Consider the following 18,051-nt stretch of genomic DNA (forward strand, 5'->3'; position numbering starts at 1 on the left):
TTAAGACAAACTGAGCAAGAACCTCAACTTTAAACTTCGTGCCATCCGATCGTAACATACTCCTATTATTCTTAACAAGCTTCTAAAATTCTTCTACCTGGCGAGTTGGCCGTGCGCGTAGAGGCGCGCGGCTGTGAGCTTGCATCCGGGAGATAGTAGGTTCGAATCCCACTATCGGCAGCCCTGAAGATGGTTTTCCGTGGTTTCCCATTTTCACACCAGGCAAATGCTGGGGCTGTTCCTTAATTAAGGCCACGGCCGCTTCCTTCTAACTCCTAGGCCTTTCCTATCCCATCGTCGCCATAAGACCTATCTGTGTCGGTGCGACGTAAAGCCCCTAGGAAAAAAAAAATCTTCTCCTTAATGTTCCATCTTCTAGCGAAGGTTGGCGGTCAACATGGCGATCTTGAATTTGGATGCAGCGACACGGAACAGAGACATCGTGTCCAACCCATACCAGTCTACGAGGTTCTTCATCCATATAGTTCGTCGTCTATCAGGACTGTTACGTCCTTCTATTCTTCCTTGGATAACAAGCTACAGGATTCTGTATTATCATTCCGCATTATATGGCCGAAGTATTCCAGCTTCCGACTTTAGCATGACTTTAGTCTTTTTTCCAAGTCGATCCAACACCTCGGAATTCCGTATTCTCTCTGTCCACGAAATGCGAAGTATCCGTCTGTACACCCACATTTCGAATGCTTCAAGTCTTTTTCAGAGGGGTTAAGTGTCAGCCTTCCATCCATAAAGTTTTAAAGTTGAGGTTTTGGTTCATAGAAAGTCGAAAAATACTTTTGAGCTCATTTTAAAGCACTTCCAACTCCTATCAAGGCCTATCTAGAATACTTTGCATTGTGCCCTTTAAGAACTGGGTTTCAAACATACGAAATAGGCCCCTGTCCCCAGTTATTATTGTTCACTTTTAGTGAAGCTCATTTCTCATCAGAGCCTAATTATCTTGTGAAATCTTTCTTGTCATCCGCCGTTTCGGTGGAATGTCACTAGAACTGAACATTCCCTTCTCGGGAACTTCGCGACTCAGTACTGCATAACTCGTCCTTTTCAGCGAACACTTGAGACAGTCTGTATCAACAGCGGAAAGACAGAGCCATCGTAAAGTAGAGGCGCGCAGTGTGTGACTACACTACTCAGCGCTATAATTTTTGTGTTGCAATCTACAACGGTGCAGGGGTTAAGCGTATAAGCTACGACTTACAATTGCTTGGATCCCCTGTGGGTGTGGGCAGTAGAATAATACCTACGATATTCCCTGCCTATTGTAAGAGGCGATTAAAGGGGGCCCTGAACTTTGGAGCGTGGGTTGACAACCACGCGGCCCAAAGCTGACTTCTAGCAGCCTAGAGGTGCGAAAATGGGATACCACGGAAAACCATCTTCAGGGCTACCGACAGTGGAGTTCGAACCCACTATCAGCTACGCGACCCAAAACCCGCAACCACTCGCACGTCAGTAGCATTACAAGAAAGGTAAATAAATACATGAGATTAACCTGTAAACAGTGAGTATTCAGCCAATTGTACCCGCACCTGTATTCTCAGTAGTAACAGTGTATCAACCTACTGGTTACGAAACAAAATTGTCACTTCTAACATCGGGATCATCCATCTGCCAACACGATATTCGCTTTCAAAAGACATGGCCATTCAGTGAAAGAAAAATGTCTTCCCCTATATTTTCTAAAACATTAATTTCAGTCTTCATGGTAAAGTCCAAAGCGAAGCGAAGTTACCTATTTCAATTCTGGACGAGCAGCTCTTAGGCAGTAGAAGAAGATAAAATGCACGTCAAAAGAATTTAAAAGAGGAGGTATGTGTCGTACATAGCTAGCAAAGGAAGGGGAATATATAGAAATTGGCACAGGGGCAACCGCGAAAACAACAAAAAGTCCAAAGAATCTCATTCACGCCGACAGGGAAAGAAACCGCGAAGTCAGCGATAAGCGTCACACAAATTATTTTATTCGCACGAAAATGAACATACCTGTGCAGCCATGACTGACATTTTCCTTAAGAGAAGTAGTGACAGTGCCAAACAGCGCGCCCTCGACTGCAGCGCCAATGCTACTAACTCTATGATTTGAAACCAAGAATAACGGCCGAGAGGATTCGTCGTGCTGACCACACGGCACCTCGTAATCTGCAGGCCTTCGGGCTGAGCAGCGGTCGCTTGGTAGGCCAAGGCTCTTCAAGGGCTGTAGTGCCATGGGGGGCGGGGGTTCTATGATTTGAAAGGACAAACCCACGTATATGTTGTTCGTTCAGTAATGTTGAGTGGACCAAGTTATTTGAGATTCTGAAGTTGATCAGAAGAATTATCAGTCTGCAGTGATAAGAATCGAGGGCTTTCAAAACGAAGCAGCAGTGCCACAGGAGGCGGTAAAGGGAATCAAAACCCTGGGATTTGCCTATGATATTGTTGTTTTATTGTTTTGCACAAGATCTGGAGAAATTGCTGAAAGGTATGCACAGAGTCTTGGGTAAGGAGTAGGCTACAAGATAAAAACAAAAAAAAAAAAAATTCAAAACAAAAGTAATGGAGTGCAGCCGAACGAAAATATAGAGTAGGAAATGAAGTCTTAAAGGAAGGGTAGTAATGCAGATTAGCACAAGCAAAGACGGCCTTATGTACTCACTTCGAACATTGATATAAGAATTAGAAAGAGAGCGTGGCATTGTCTATAAGTGAAACGTCAGAAAGAAAGAGAATTGAAAATGGAAATGTCATGTTGCAGAAGAATGTTGAAGGTGAAGTGGATAGATCGAATCACAAATGACGCGGAGAGGAGAGAGAATGATAGGACGCATCTTAAGACACCCAAGACTTGTACAGTTTTTTTTTTTTTTTTTTTTTTTTTTTTTTTGCAAGTTGCTTTACGCCGCACCGACACAGATACGTCTTATGGCGACGATGCGACAGGAAAGTGCTAGGAATGCTAGGAGTGGTTAGGAAACGGCCGTGGCCTTAATTAAGGTACAGTCCCAGCATTCGCCTGGTATTGTACCCATACTGGTGATGAACGGTTACAGTATGAAAATGGGAAACCATGGAAAACCATCTTCAGGGCTGCCAAGAGTGGGGTTCGAACCCACTATGTCCCGAATACTGGATACTGGTCGCACTTAAGCGACTGCAGCTATCGAGCTCGGTCAGTTGGTTTTTGAGGGAATGTTGGTGGTAAGAACGGTAGGGGGAGACCAAGGTATGAATATGACTACCAGATTAGAGCAGATGTAGGGTGAAGTAGTTAGTAGAAATGAAATGATTCGAACAGGACAGGGTGGCATGGACAGGTGCATCAACAAGTCTGTGGACCGATGACTCAAACTGTGTGCAGCAGTCCTGAAGACAACCCCTGGTTAATTCTGCTCAGATCCTTCAAAAATGAGCCGGGTTCCCTCCAGCAGTGATCCATGGAGAAGCACAACTCCTACACTGTGTTATGTAATAGTCCCACATGTGCTCGTGGTCACACGAGTCGTCCCCACGCTGTTGACGAACAGAGGTCACTCTGATAACAGAGATTCTTTTCCGGGATTTGACAACTCCCTGAAATATCCCACTTATCACGGTAAAAGGTTCTTCACATTATTGAAGTCTCGTTTGAATACTTTCATTGAAACAGGGAAACTAAGCTACGTTCCGATACTGAATTTGGTACATGCAATCAAATAGGCCTACTTCCTGTTACGCATTAACAAAGCTATAATGACTGTGCGGTAGCTGGGATATTTTTTGTTCTAGAATCACACATGGGTACCCAGCGAATGGGTGCGCGGTTTGGACAAGTCCCTGTCAGCTTACATTCGGGAGATAGTGGGTTCGAACCACACCGTCATCAACCCAGATTATGTTTTTCCGTTGTTTCCCATTTTCACACCAGGCAGATGCTCGGCCACGGTCGCTTCCTTCCCACCTATCTGCCATGACACGCCACAACCCCGTTCAATACATTTTTATGCATAATTTCATAAATAATTTATTTTTAGATTAATATTTTGAAGTAAAATGTAATTACACACGACAGATCTCTCTGACATTGTTTTGTATAGCCCAGTGGTTTATACGTAGTAATTCCTCCCTCGTCACCAGGTCCATGGATCTACCTTGTGTCCATATATAAGTGGAACCTCAATGTAACAACGACCGAGCGAGTCAGCTACGTGGCTCGCGTCACGTAGCTCTGAGCTTGAATTCGAGAGATGTTCAAATTCCACCATCAGCATGTCTAAGGATGGTTTTCCATAGTTTCGCATTTTCATTCCAGGCAAGTGCTGCCCACTACCTTCCCGATCCTAGTCCTTTCCCATCCCTGTCACCGAAAATCTGCGACTTTAAAGCAGTCTAGCTTCCATGCCTTTTTTAATCGAGATTGAAGTTTTAGAAGCACAACATATTACAAATAGGCTATACTCTCTGTATATATATATCTGTTTAATTTGTTCTCCCACAAGTTTACATTAATTCTTGACTTAGGAGATTTTAAAAATAATCGCTTCAACTGCTTTCATTCGCAAGAGAATCCAGTTTTTCTGGCTAAAGAGAGTTTGTAAATTAGAGCGCCATTTGGCTGTTCTTGCGCAGGCTTGGCAAGCGGCTGTGCCAACACAACAGGCTGGTAAACAAGAGCCCCTGCAATTTCTAGAAGGATTGGCTTGTTTACAAAGTCCCATATGTACTTGGTCACCTTTTAACATCAACTATGTACCTCCCTTACTTAATCAATTTACAATTTCTGCCACAAATGTAGGTAGCCTACAGCTTTCATGAAAGATATGAATGTTAATTCTTTTCGTCCAAATTAATAACGCAATAAATATTTACAAGTGTATCTAATGAATATTTCATCCTATTAAAATGGACTTTCGAAAAGAAAAGATTTCTCCTCTTCCCCCACCCACCTGACTAAAAAAAAGATAAAGTTGAAGGTAGTTAGTGCCAAAAATGAGTAGCAGGTTAATTCCTGGGAGCAAAGACAACCGGAGACATGGCTAAACACTATACTCCTGGAATGAAAGTTCTGCTGTATGCACATTAATTTCTTTCTTGTTGGCTTTGGTCTTGTCACTGAACCCACCGTGACATGTATCAAAAATGATAAACTCTTGTTGTGCAACTCACCTTTCATTTAAATTCCTGTTTTTGTGGCTTTCATGTGTAAGCAATCATTCTTTAACTGTACTTCTCTTGTAAGCAGTAAAATTTCACACAATATCAATATTCTTCACATTATTTTTCACCATTTAATTTTTTTTTTAATAGTCCATTTTATTTCACTCCATATTTTGAATTTGTTTGCGCATATGTATTATGTGTACATATTTAGCCACTTTTGTGACATATAAATCTTAGCCGTGGTTTTCGCAGCATTTTCGTAGTGTGTTACTGTACTCACGACCTAGTTCATGAACCATGGCCTAGTACAATGTGCCTATCAATTTTTCGCTGGTCACTCCATGTCACAGGAGAATGAGAGAGTTGAATAGTCTCAACTTTAGTTGTTCGTCAGATTTACCAAGGCTGCTGCTGTTCTTTGTGACACTCACCACTTGATAACCACCAACATTCGTCAACTGACAGAAATTGTTTGAGAGTGTTGGTTAGCCCAAATTCTGTACTTATTTCGTTCAGTTGATTCATAATGGTCATGAGATGAATTTCCTAAGATGCTAGGATCACTGTATCAACAGCATATCTCAGGCCTATTGTGATGTTGTAGTCCTTCGCCATTATCACGTGTCACTGTCTGGCTCCATTGCTAAATGGTTAGCGTGCTGGTCTTTGGTCCCGGGTTCGATTCCCAGCAGGGTCGGGAATTTTAACCATCATTGATTGATTTCGCTGGCACGGGGGGCTGGGTGTATGTGTCGTCTTCATCATCATTTCATCCTCATCATGACACGCAGGTCGCCTACGGGAGTCAAATCAAAAGACCAGAACCTGCCGAGCCGAACATGTCCTCGGACTCTCCCGGTACTAAAAGCTATACGCCATTTCATTTCATTACCTGTCACTGACAGACACGGAGGTGAAACAGACGAACAAAGCCGTGTTTGCATTTCTTTCAAAGAAACTGAGGTCCTGGGGCCTGTTTCATAAAACTAACTAATAATATTAGCTAATAATATTAGAACTCATAAAACAAATTATTAGTTGTCAAAATTCTGTTTCATAAAGATGTATGCCTGACTAATAAAATGGCTTCACTAATAATATTAGTTCATTAGTCAGCTGATACAGTTTGAGGTTAGAATCGATTTGTTGCATGTTCTTACAGTAGTTTGTTTTCGTTCCTTGCAGTAGGCTAGCGCTTGACCCACTCATACTCTGTGCTTTTTGTGTTTGACTACAACCGAACCGGCTATTCAGTGCAGTTTCAGATTCTTGTCAGTTTATATAGGCTACAATGGGTAAAAGAAACGACAATAATGTCAGGAAAAAAAGTTTCCTTAGAAAAGTGCTGGAGTTGAAGGGGCAGTTGTTCGGAGCCTTTTCACTAACCGTGACAAAGGACTCGAAAAGGCAAGCGTGGATGGAACTGCGGGATTTTGCTGTGGCTATTGGGCTTCATTCCTTGCAGTGGGAGATTCTAAGATATTACCAATCCTATCAAGCACATATTCAAATGTTCTGTAATCTAACCTAAATCTCTCATTGTATTCATATGATTGTTCCATACCCGTATAGGCTGTTCTTGGCCTAAAAGTTCTTGGACGGCGAATATAAACTCTCTCCTCATCACTATTTGAATCAGAGTCAACCATTTTACTGATCTTCACAATTTTATGCCAATATACCACACACTTTGGTTTTACTAATAATATGAAATATGAGTCAAAATACACTAATAGAAATAATCCCAATAATATGAGTAAATTTTATTAGTTATGTTGTCTATGAAACAATTTACTAATATTATTAGGAACATCTACTAATAATTTAGACTCATAAACTAATAACTAATATTATTAACTAATAATTTTATGAAACACAATACTAATATTATTAGTTAATATTATTGGTTTTTACTAATAATATTAGTGAAATATGTTTTATGAAACTGAGGTCCTGGAATGACTGCCTCCCCCACTCAGTCTGTTCGTCACACAAGTCATTACCCTCCACGTCTGGGATATAAATATTCTCTTTTAGCCTACGAACGCTTCGCTGTTCACTGGAGACAACCTCATCCATCATCCAGCCTCGCGCTATCCTACGAGCTCTCCAATTTGTAACGTAGGTTAGTGAACAAGCAATGTTCCTGTTAACTTGTGCGACCCCGACCGCTTTGCGAGGCCTACGGAGTCTTTCATTTTCACGACCTTCGCTTTCCTTTTCTCATAGATTAATTCATTTAAGGGTCGGATCTCTTCTATTTTATTCCCACTGATCAGTGTTAATAGAGGATGGTTGTACTTCCTCGTAAAACAATAATCACCACCACATTAGTGTTAATAGAGGATGGTTGCCTAGTTGTACTTCCTCTTAAAACAATAATCACCACCACCATTACAGGATGCCCACTTGTACTTTCTCTTAAAACAATATTCGCTACTTTGAGGTCTTCATATGACATGGAGAGAACTTTTGTAAAACAAAATGATAGTTTTCATTATGTCGAGACAAGATTCACATCTTATTTATAGAGATAATATACAGCATTTGGATATCATTATCATCCTGAATTTATTAAAAGTTAATTTTGTCACATAGGGGCGGAATTTGAGTGGCACTTTCTTTTTGCGAAGTCCTTCATCGAAGCTTCCTCAGTGTCGAGAACAATAGCTCGGAGGTGTAAAAATCGTTACCACTATTTCCATCAATTACTATAGCAAAGAAGTGCTCTTCTACCATTCTTGTTATGATGAATGAGATAATGGTTATGGGAAGTGAGGAGACGTGATTGTATGGGGTCATAAGGATGAGAAAGTACAGAGGGAAGAAGCAAAGGTGACTGTGGAGAACAGTGAGTTTCAGGAGACGGACCGAAGAAAGTGGGAAGTTTTCAAGTGAAATAGAGGAAGGTAGTAAAAACAATGGGGAAAGCAGGCAGATTGTTAGAAGACTGATCTGGAGCAAGGAGTAAACAGAGTATGCAGGTATTCTAAACCCCAAACAACACACAATTCCCTAAAAGCTATCAAGGTGTGCGTACTGTAACGACGGCAGGACTGGGGACCACTTGTATGTCCCGATAACGTGTCGTGTGTAATGAGAGAGACACAGGTGAAGGACACGAACTCTGCTCAGAGCGCCGATTTAAAACGAAATCTATGTCGTTAAATGTAGGGCTATGCAGTAAGTCAGACATTCGAAAATTATTAGACCGATGCTCATAAATGCATTTTAAAATCAAAATATGCTCGTAACTGTGGTACTTGTCCTCTTTCTATCAGCGTAGTAATTGATCAATAAAAAATCTTAAATCAATCGGGTATAAAATTTTAAAAGACAGCACGTTTCTACTTGTTGTGAATTAATATTACGCAGATTTATTGTCTTTTGGAACTCACGGCATTGCTAAAATTGCATTCGATAAGCTTAGACAGCTAACAAATAAAATTCGATCAAATTAGCAGAACGGCGTCTGGTGAAATAGACTGCAACACAGAAGGAGAATTGTTGTCTTTTTCACATCGTGCGATGTAGGAGGACTTTTCCCCTGACAGACGTAGGAGTTCTGAAGAATGAATGAGTCAAGATTTCCCAAAAAAGTGAAGAGTTTACCTGATTTTTGATTGTCTTTGCATTTTGTTTGGACATAATTCACTATTTAAATCCAGGATCTAGTGTTGATGATAACAAACTCCCTTTCCTCGCATTTCCCTCCCCCTGTGGGTGGGGGCGGTAAAATAATATCCACAGTATTCCCTGCGCGTCGTAAGAGGCGACTAAAAGGGGCCCAGGGGCTCTGAACTTTGGAGCGTGGGTTGGTGACCACGGGGCCCTTAGCTGAGTCCTGGGATTGCTTCCACTTACTGGTGCCAGGCTCTTTACTTTCATCTATCCTATCCCACCTCACTTGTTCAACTCTTGTTCTTTTCCGACCCCGACGCTGTTAGGTTTGCGAGGCCTAGGGAGTCTTTCATTGTCATGCCCACCGTGGCCCTTGTTTTCCTTTGGCTGATACCTTCATTTTTCGAAGTGTCGGACCCCTTCCATTTTTTCCCTCTGATTAGTGTTATATAGAGGATGGTTGCCTTGTTGTACTTCCTCTTAAAACAATAATCATCACTTCCTCCCATTGTTCCCGATTATCTGAGATGGGCGCTACGTGGAGTGTGGTCTGTGTATCCAGCCCAACCCGGATACCTACTGCCTACTTACGACTCAGCACGGGGAACGAACCTGACTGGAGCTGTGTCAGTGCGACGCGACTGACTGGGTTGCCGGATTGTAACTGGTATCACAGTACCGAAACTGAACCTCATAAAAACTGTACGTTTAAATGAAACTGCTTCGAAACATTTACAAAGAATCGAGGAATAGTCCGTGGAGTCTGAACGATAAGCTTCTGGCTGCTCTGTTCTCACTTCGGTGACTCGTTTTTTTGTAACTTTCTGTGACGGAATTTGCTATTAAGGACCGAATCGTGTTATGCCTGGTGTTCTGCAGCATGAATGACAGTAACAAAACAAAGTTCGAAGAACTGTCCTCCATGAGACACTCACTTGTACACAGGCTAATTCCTGATTCCGCTTGAATAAGACGCACACTTTAAGCACTTGACAGTTTCTCTTACAACTGAAGACACGGACGGCGCTGGAGCCGACGCTAGGCGTCTCGATGCCAAGGGCGGAACAGGACTCGGCTCTCGGCACGGAGAATGATTGGAGCCTTAGATGCCAGTTCCATCTCCCCCCTAGTTACGTCACTCTTGGCAACGCTTCTTCCAACTCAGCACGACGTTTGTTTTGCATATCAGCCGTTTCCGTAATTTTAGCTCGTCTTCTTTTAGCGGCTCTGTTGACACTGCGACTGTTGCAACACAGGAAATTCTAAGAATTACTAATACCAAGATCATTTTCGTTACTCGCATTTTCTTAATGACAGATTCGTTCAATTTAGCTTCACTTCTAGAAGACACTGATGTTTGAACTGTTGCGTTGAATCAAGTCTCAAAAAAGCATCAGATAACTTTCTTCATATGTTTCTGAAAGTGTTCCTGAGTATTAGCAATGGGGAGGACCCTGAGACCGTACTGTATATTATTATTACGTTTTGTTCAGTTTCAAATTCTTATGTTGATCGATACTCGTAGAGGAGATGCAGAGATAACGTTCTTCTCGCTCGGCGTTGTCCTTCCTTCTGATTATCTTCATAATCTTCCAGACCAATGACACGACGACTGATGGTAAAATACTGTAGCTGTTGGTTAGAAATGCATTAGTTATTTACTATAATTTCTAATTTACGAAACCATTTCGTAAGACATTTGGAGAGTTTCTATTGAGCCGTTTGTGCAGTCTAACTAATGCCAGACAAAACTAGGATTTTATTTGAATAGATTTTGCAGACCAATGATGCCTAGCACTTGTAATCGAAATTGTGTCACGTTTACTTGGTAGCATGCTGCGAACGGGATTATTACACCACGATTCAAACTAAGGCGCCGGTCGCACGCTTGGGGCGCTACAATACAGCCACGGCTTCGGCTGCCTGTCGTAAGAGGGCGTGAGGGTCCCCTTCTTCATCTGACCTCTCATGATCCACTCTTGTTGTTTTCCGACTCCGACAGTTGTACTTCCAGTTAACACCTATCAAACGTACCTTTTATTACGAGCAAACGAATAGAATCTCCTTTAGTTCCAAGACGAGAATTAAACTGTTATTGTTCTCGATTGGTGGTGATGTGGTTCCACCATTCACATTGGTAAGTTGTTCTGGTTCGTAGTGTGGTGTGTAGCCAGACGTGTCTAAAATCACCAGAAAGCGCTCCTTCCTCCAACTCCGTAAGCAAGGGTCTTCTGGCTCTTCACCTTCGGTAGGACGCGGCGGTCGCTCATGGGGGCTAATTGTAGCCTATACTGCCTGAATAAGATTATTGAGGTGGATGATGAGCAGTCAGCTAAAAGGCTGGCTTGATCCTCAATAGCTGTCATAGATGGGGTAGGCATACTAGGCAGAAGAGAAGTGAGGTAGTTTCCCGTTGCTTTCCTTATAGAGTCAGACGTTGGTATTGCATATTAGTCCGCCTAACGGTTATGAGCGGCATACCTCAGTCACGTTCATGTCGTCAAAACTGAGACACGTCTATGAAAGTAACAACACTAGGTCTCCCCGTCAATATGACCTACATGAGGTGAATAAACAGTAATTATGATCAAGATCGATCTCAAAACACGTTTAATTTCTATATCGCCCTCGACTTCTTAAGCTCAGCAATTCTTCCTACATACTTGCATTGATGGTTTGGGCAACATAAGCCAGGAAATTGCAGGGATGGCTGCTTTTTAATTGACGTCATTAAAATCGCCAACGTTCGTCTCCTTTTTGTTACAGAGTAATATTTCATACACGTAAACCGTGTTCTATACAGCGGTGGAAAGCGTTCGGTGACTCGCGACGAACAGCTACCTACCGGAAACGCGTAGTCTTTTTTAGTGCTCCCTCACAACGCAACGCTTGCTCGCGCAGTGACGACTGCGTAGGAGAATTCGTGTTAGTTGTGACGTCTACAAAGGAGAGAGGTCTTTTTCTTATTAACAAAAGAAGTTTTATTGCTGACAGAAATATTCCGGCTTTTCTTTCCAAGACAACTATCATATTTCTGATCCTGTGTGGCGAATTCGAGCGGCGTCCATGGTCATGTGGTGGGCCTACTACACTAATGACAGGGATATGTGATGTAGGCCTACCTGTGAGACTGTGTCTGAGTGAAATGACACAATGCTGGGGGCTATGTGGGTGCCTTGTCACATACAGCATTAAAAATAGCATTTCAATGATTTCCTATGAGTGAAAATGTACGCCATACAGCGGTCAATACCTGGAAATATGCAGGCGTCTGTGTCCTCAAAAATTAGACGCAAAAGAAATGGAATATTGTCCAGAAGTCTTGCAACAAACTGAGCACAACTTACTTGTCGTAAAACCCGTTAGCTTCAAACTGCACTTAATAACAAAATGAAATCCATTAGAATAGGATAGTAAGAAGAAGAAGAATACTGGCGTACAAATTCCAGAGTTTCAAATTGATGCCTGCCACAGGTGTTTCCTCCTGTGGGTGGGGCGCTAGAATAACACCCACGGTATCCCCTGCATGTCGTAAGAGGCGACTAAAAGAGGCCCCTGGGGCTCTGATCTTTGGAACGTGCGTTGACAACCACGGGGCCCTTAGCTGAGTCCTGGCATTGCTTCCACTTACTTGTGCCAGGCTCCTCACGTTCATCTATCCCATTCGACCTTTCTTGGTCAACACTTGTTCTTTTCCGACCCCGACGGTATTACGTATGGAGGCCTAGGGGATCTTTCATTTTCACGCCGTTCGTGGCCCTTGTCTTCCTTTGACCGATATCTTCATTTTTCGAAGTGTCGGATCACTTCAATTTTTTCCTTAGATTAGTATAGAGGTTGGTTGCCTAGTGTTACTTCCACCACCACCACAGGTGATGGATGCTAGTGTTGAAGGCGACACACACATACCCAGTCCCCGAGCCAGAGAAATGAAGGTTAAAATCCTCGACCCTACCGGCAATCGAAGGCGGACATGGAGACCACTGGGCACAAAACATGGAGTAACATAACGTGCTTTATACACGCCAGTCTCGTGTCGGTACAGCATGTCAGCGTCTCCAAAAACCAATAACATGGCTCCGTGGCTAAATGGTTAGCGTGCTGGCCTTTGGTCACAGGGGTCCCGGGTTCGATTCCCTGCAGGGCCGGGAATTTTAACCTTAATTAGTTAATTTCGCTGCCACGGGGGCAGGGTGTATGTGCCGTCTTCATCATCATTTCATCCTCATCACGACGCGCAGGTCGCCTACGCACGTCAAATCAAAAGACCTGCATCTGGCGAGCCGAACTTGTCCTCGGACACTCCCGGCACTAAAAGCCATACGCCATTTCATTTCAATAACATAATTACAATATAATAATAATTATTATTAAATTAAAGCGTGAAGTCGTACAATACATTCGCGTATTAAAGCAGCTGACAGAAACGAGCCTCTCAACTTGGGAGTCTAGGCTGGCGACCACGGGACCCTTAGCTGAGTCTACCCACGCGTATTACGTTTCCAAGGCTTCATTTATCCGGTGTTTATCCGACGCCTTCATTCCTGTTTTGTTATTCTCCCGAGCGTTAAGGCACATTGGGCCCGAATTTTAAAACTGCCACATTTCTGAAATTTCTACCGATAACTAAATGCGTGGACAACAGTCGTCCACTTCAATTGAACAATTACTTTTTTTGATATACCGGTGTGGGAAGGAAGCAGCCGTGGTCGTAGTTAAGGTACAGCCCAAGCATTTGCATGGCGTGAAAATAGGAAACTACGGAAAACTATCTTCAGAGCTGCCGACAGTGGGGTTCGAACCGACTATCTCCCGGATGCAAGCTCACAGGTGCGCGCCCCTAACCGCATGGCCAACTCGCCCGGTCATTTAATTTTCATTGGGCAGCTATTTGAGGAAAAATATCCTTACCTCAGTACAATGATAACTGAAAGTTTTGTTTGGGAAATTTTTATTAGTAAAATATTCAGGAAAATCGCATTGAATTTAGACAAAATTTGATGCTTGTGGAATATATAAAAATTCAGTTTTGAGAAAATTGTATTTTTTAATGTATCGACATGATGGGTAAAGCATGTGCGCCTTGCCTGAAGTACCGTGCAGCTGTTAGCTTGCTTTCGAGAGATCGTGGGTTCGAACCAGACTGTCAACAGACCACAAGATTGTTTTCCATGCTTTTACAAATGATAGGGACTGTTCCCATCTTCGCCATAAGATGTTCACTTCATAGACGCAGATAGACAACAAAGCATTCGTGCTATGAATTTCTTTGTGGTAGATTGTAGCGGCGAGCCTTGAGGCAGACTATTCCTGGCGCGGCGGTCAGCTGATGTTGCACAAGGCGACAAGCAGGTGACTGGCTCAGTGAAGTGGGTCATGTTGTCACACTAATCGCAATTCAGAGGAAAATTCAAAAAAGGAGCACGTATGGTACAAAATATATTGCTAACCTAAATAGGAGGACAAACGAGAACACTGCATGGCCTGTCGAGAACTTCAAAATGCGTCATTTAATGATTTTCTTGACGGATGACTCATCTTGTTTAGACGATAAACAGCGCAGTACATTAGCGGCCCCAAGGTGTCCTATGGCGATACACTCACCTCTGACTACCAAGTCCCTCTTCACAGGAAACGCCTTGTGAAGTACCACAGCTCTCTCCGTGGTTCCAACCTGGCAGACGTAGTCGGAATTTTGAAAGGTGGAGAAAAAAGAACTGCGTATTCGACATTTCACGGCGTACAGATCTCTGATGACACATTTGGTGTTCACCATCTAGTGGGGGAAGAGTTATGACGACCGGGCGAGTTGGCCGTGTGCGTAGAGGCGCGCGGCTGTGAGCTTGCATCCGGGAGATAGTAGGTTCGAATCCCACTATCGGCAGCCCTGAAGATGGTTTTCCGTGGTTTCCCATTTTCACACCAGGCAAATGCTGGGGCTGTACCTTAATTAAGGCCACGGCCGCTTCCTTCCAACTCCTAGGCCTTTCCTATCCCATCGTCGCCATAAGACCTATCGTGTCGGTGCGACGTAAAGCCCCTAGCCAAAAAAAAAAAAAAAAAAAGAGTTATGACGAGCAGACAGCTGAGGACGTACGACCTGCAGACACATTCACGTCTGTTGCACTCGTGCCGTAGACGAGCACCATAAGTTACATAAAACACGATAGTATACCGGTAATAATAATAATAATAATAATAACAAATGTATGGGCTCACATAAACTGCGAAGGTACTTTATTTGACTGGTTTGTGGGCCAATTTCAACTTTTCATTTTACTCTAGCAGGGGCAAGAGAAACGGATCTCTGCTGGGCGATGTCCGCTGAGTTTCTATTAATTTCGTCAGGTAAACACTAAACGTTGTACGACATGGAGTGTAGCATGGGCGTCAGCCGGGTTAGAAGCTGTAATCTCCGAGAACTCGAGCCGCACCTAACCACAGAGGAGAGAAAGGCCTGATATTCAGGAACTCCACCCGCACGCTTCCCCATAGCAAAACTACCATTCGGCCTATATAGGTCTAGTGATTTCTTTTATGTAGGTTATCAAACTTAATATTTCGCAAATTCTTACGTTCGTTTCCATGCGACTGTCCGGAGAAGATTGCTGCATTCCATCTATCAAACTTGTTCGAGATTTTTAAGCGAGTTTCTCTTCATTTATGTATAATATTTTTCAGCGTTCGAAGTAAAAATGTAAAAGTGCTCCCTAGGTTTTATTCGTCTTATATAAGCTTGGGCACGCGCAGCTAGGCTACTCATGACTGGGACTCATAGCTTAGCAAAGAAATAAGACGGATTTTAACAGGAGTTAGAAACTGTAACAGAAAAAACTAAAATAAGCGTTTTAATATTATTCCAAGTTCTTTTCTCATACAATTTTCATCAAATCACTGCATGACCTTGCATTGCGATCAATTTCATTTATCGTGTCGCCACATAGCTTACTCCTATCGATTAACGTCTCCATCAACAACGTCGGTCGACAAGAATAGAATAAACTGAAAAGAACAAGAAAATCTATTGAAGTCAATTCGCATTTAAGTACAGAGAAGATGACATTTGAGAAAGGGAGAAATATGTCCAGAGCCTCTACTTTCCACAACTAGACTATGCCTAATTCTTGCACAGTTATGTTAACAGAGTCGCTGACTGCCCAGGGATTTGAACAACTTAATAGAGAATGCCTTGCGAGGGGTGAAGGAAATACATTATCTTCATTAATCCGCAAAATATTTCAAATAATCTAACAAAAACAAAATCCCTTGGTAGGCTATTAGCATTTCGGTGTCAAACGTATTAATGGCCCTTGAGAAACGGCTAAAACCATCATATCATCACAAAAAATAAGCTTGCATGCCACTTTTGCGTGAAACACGCCTATAACTTAATGTTAGGCCTATGATATAGTAAAATATACTTTATTTCATAACTAAAAATCGTGTCTTTCTGGTCACAAAAGTTAGACTTCGGTTTCATTAAGTTTGTGAAAAGCAGGTTGTAGCTGCCGAGAACGCTGGGCTTCGACAATATCAAAGTGACTGAAGTATGAGCCATGGTGTGAAAATGTCGCTAATTTCGGTGGGTTTGGCAGACTTCCGCCTCGATGAGGAAAAGAACGGGAAACTACTTCACTCCTCATTTCCTTCAGTGATTCATTGGCCAACTATGACGGCGGAACTAACGAGAGATGAACCTCGTCTTCTCATTGTCAGTTACTTTTCCGCCTGGAGTGGAGGCTGACGGTAGAGCTCAAACTCTTGCGGGACAAGTTGTTGACGGAGGCGCCCTTGTGCGGTAGCCTATTAGGTTGGTTTTTTTTTGGCACAGGTCAGAGGAAAGCGGCATCCAAGTAGCCTACCTCATTTTGCGGTTTGTAACATCTGGCAGCGCTATTTGAGGATCCAAGCAGCCTGCGAGCTCACGAGCACTAGCCACTACCGCCAGGGGCAACGTTTTATTTTAGCACCTATACAGGGTGAAGCGTAATTCGCGCACTCGGGCGCACATGCCAGCAATAAAATAATGTCTCTTACAAAATTTCGTCTTGCGAGTATATCCGGCAGAAAAACGACGTTGAAGAGTAGCAATCTGGCAACACTGTAACCACATGTATGGTAACTACCTCTGTCAGCAGGTGTTAGTCGTACTGTACAGTTGGTGCAGTGGATAGAGTTTTGGGTTACCATGCAGGAGGTCGAGTGGTCGATCCTGGGTAGAGGCGTATGTTTTTTCTTTCGTAAATGTAGTCCAGGTGGTATGGTATCTGGCATCTTAATCGTCAACAGCGATTGCAGCGGCTCCTCTAGAAACCATTTGCACTTACATACTACGATCCTAGAAATGGACGAACAATCGTTTTTATTGGTCAGCTTTGAAAGGCGCCCTTTCCACGTCGTGAGCGTGAATTTATTCGCACCACTTCATCTACTGGATGTGAAACCTGTTTGTTTCAGCTGTCTATTTCTTATTAGTCTAACCAGGTATTTGTTGTTTCAGCGTTACAAAATGTTGTAAATGTAGGATACATGTCACCTCAGAAACGGTGTCTTAACTATATTACAGTAGGTAATGTCAGATGGAAATTAGCAAATAAAAAATGCGCCTCAACCCAGGATCGAACCATCGACCTCCTGCATGCCAACCAAAAACTCTACCCAATGCACCAACTGTACAGCACGACGATAGCGTGCTGACAGCGGTAGTTACTCTACATATGGTTACAGTGTTGCCAGATTGTTACTCTTCAACGTCCGTTTTCTACCGGATATACTCGCAAGACGAAATTTTGTAAGACTTTTATTGCTGGCATGTGAGGAGTCGCGCTGCGACGCCCGAGTGCGCGAATTACGCTTCACTCTGTATATTAGACGTAACCTATATAAAGATAAACGTCCTTTTTTGGGCGGGAGGGGGGCCACCATCTTCACGGCTGCCGACAGTGGGATTCGAACCCACTATCACCCGGATGCAAGCTCACAGCTGCGTGCCCCTGACCGCACGGCCAACTCGCCCGGTTGTATCAGTTGTCAACATAGCGCTGACCCAAACCTAACGTTCGGCAAATATTCGCATCACATTTTAAATCAAATCTAAACGTGTTCATGTTATGTATTGAAACATTTCTCTTGGTTTACCGTCGCTACATCATCTCAGTGTTACGACTTCATTCGCTTAGGATTTTAATTAACGTCGTTTTTAGATACCACATAATCAATTAGTGTCTTAAAGTAATAATCACTACCACCTGAACACCTGCTTGAGATAGGCTAGGACAACTGCAATTCTGGGTA

At 42.9% G+C, this 18,051-nt stretch overlaps 2 protein-coding genes across 2 annotated transcripts in view; one reads left to right on the forward strand and one right to left on the reverse strand.

Moving 5' to 3' along the window:
• LOC136884218 (E3 ubiquitin-protein ligase AMFR) overlaps positions 1-9,754 on the reverse strand; it is a 123,294-nt gene extending 113,540 nt beyond the window's left edge. The window contains exon 1 of the mRNA XM_067156273.2: positions 9,693-9,754. The gene's annotated coding sequence lies outside the window, so the exon portion shown is untranslated. The remainder of the gene's footprint in view (positions 1-9,692) is intronic.
• LOC136884062 (neuroparsin-A) overlaps positions 1-18,051 on the forward strand; it is a 128,087-nt gene that overhangs the window by 49,926 nt on the left and 60,110 nt on the right. The gene's annotated exons all lie outside the window — the stretch shown is intronic.

Source organism: Anabrus simplex, chromosome 12 (genome assembly GCF_040414725.1).
Source record: "Anabrus simplex isolate iqAnaSimp1 chromosome 12, ASM4041472v1, whole genome shotgun sequence".
NCBI classification, from domain to species: Eukaryota; Metazoa; Arthropoda; class Insecta; order Orthoptera; family Tettigoniidae; genus Anabrus; species Anabrus simplex.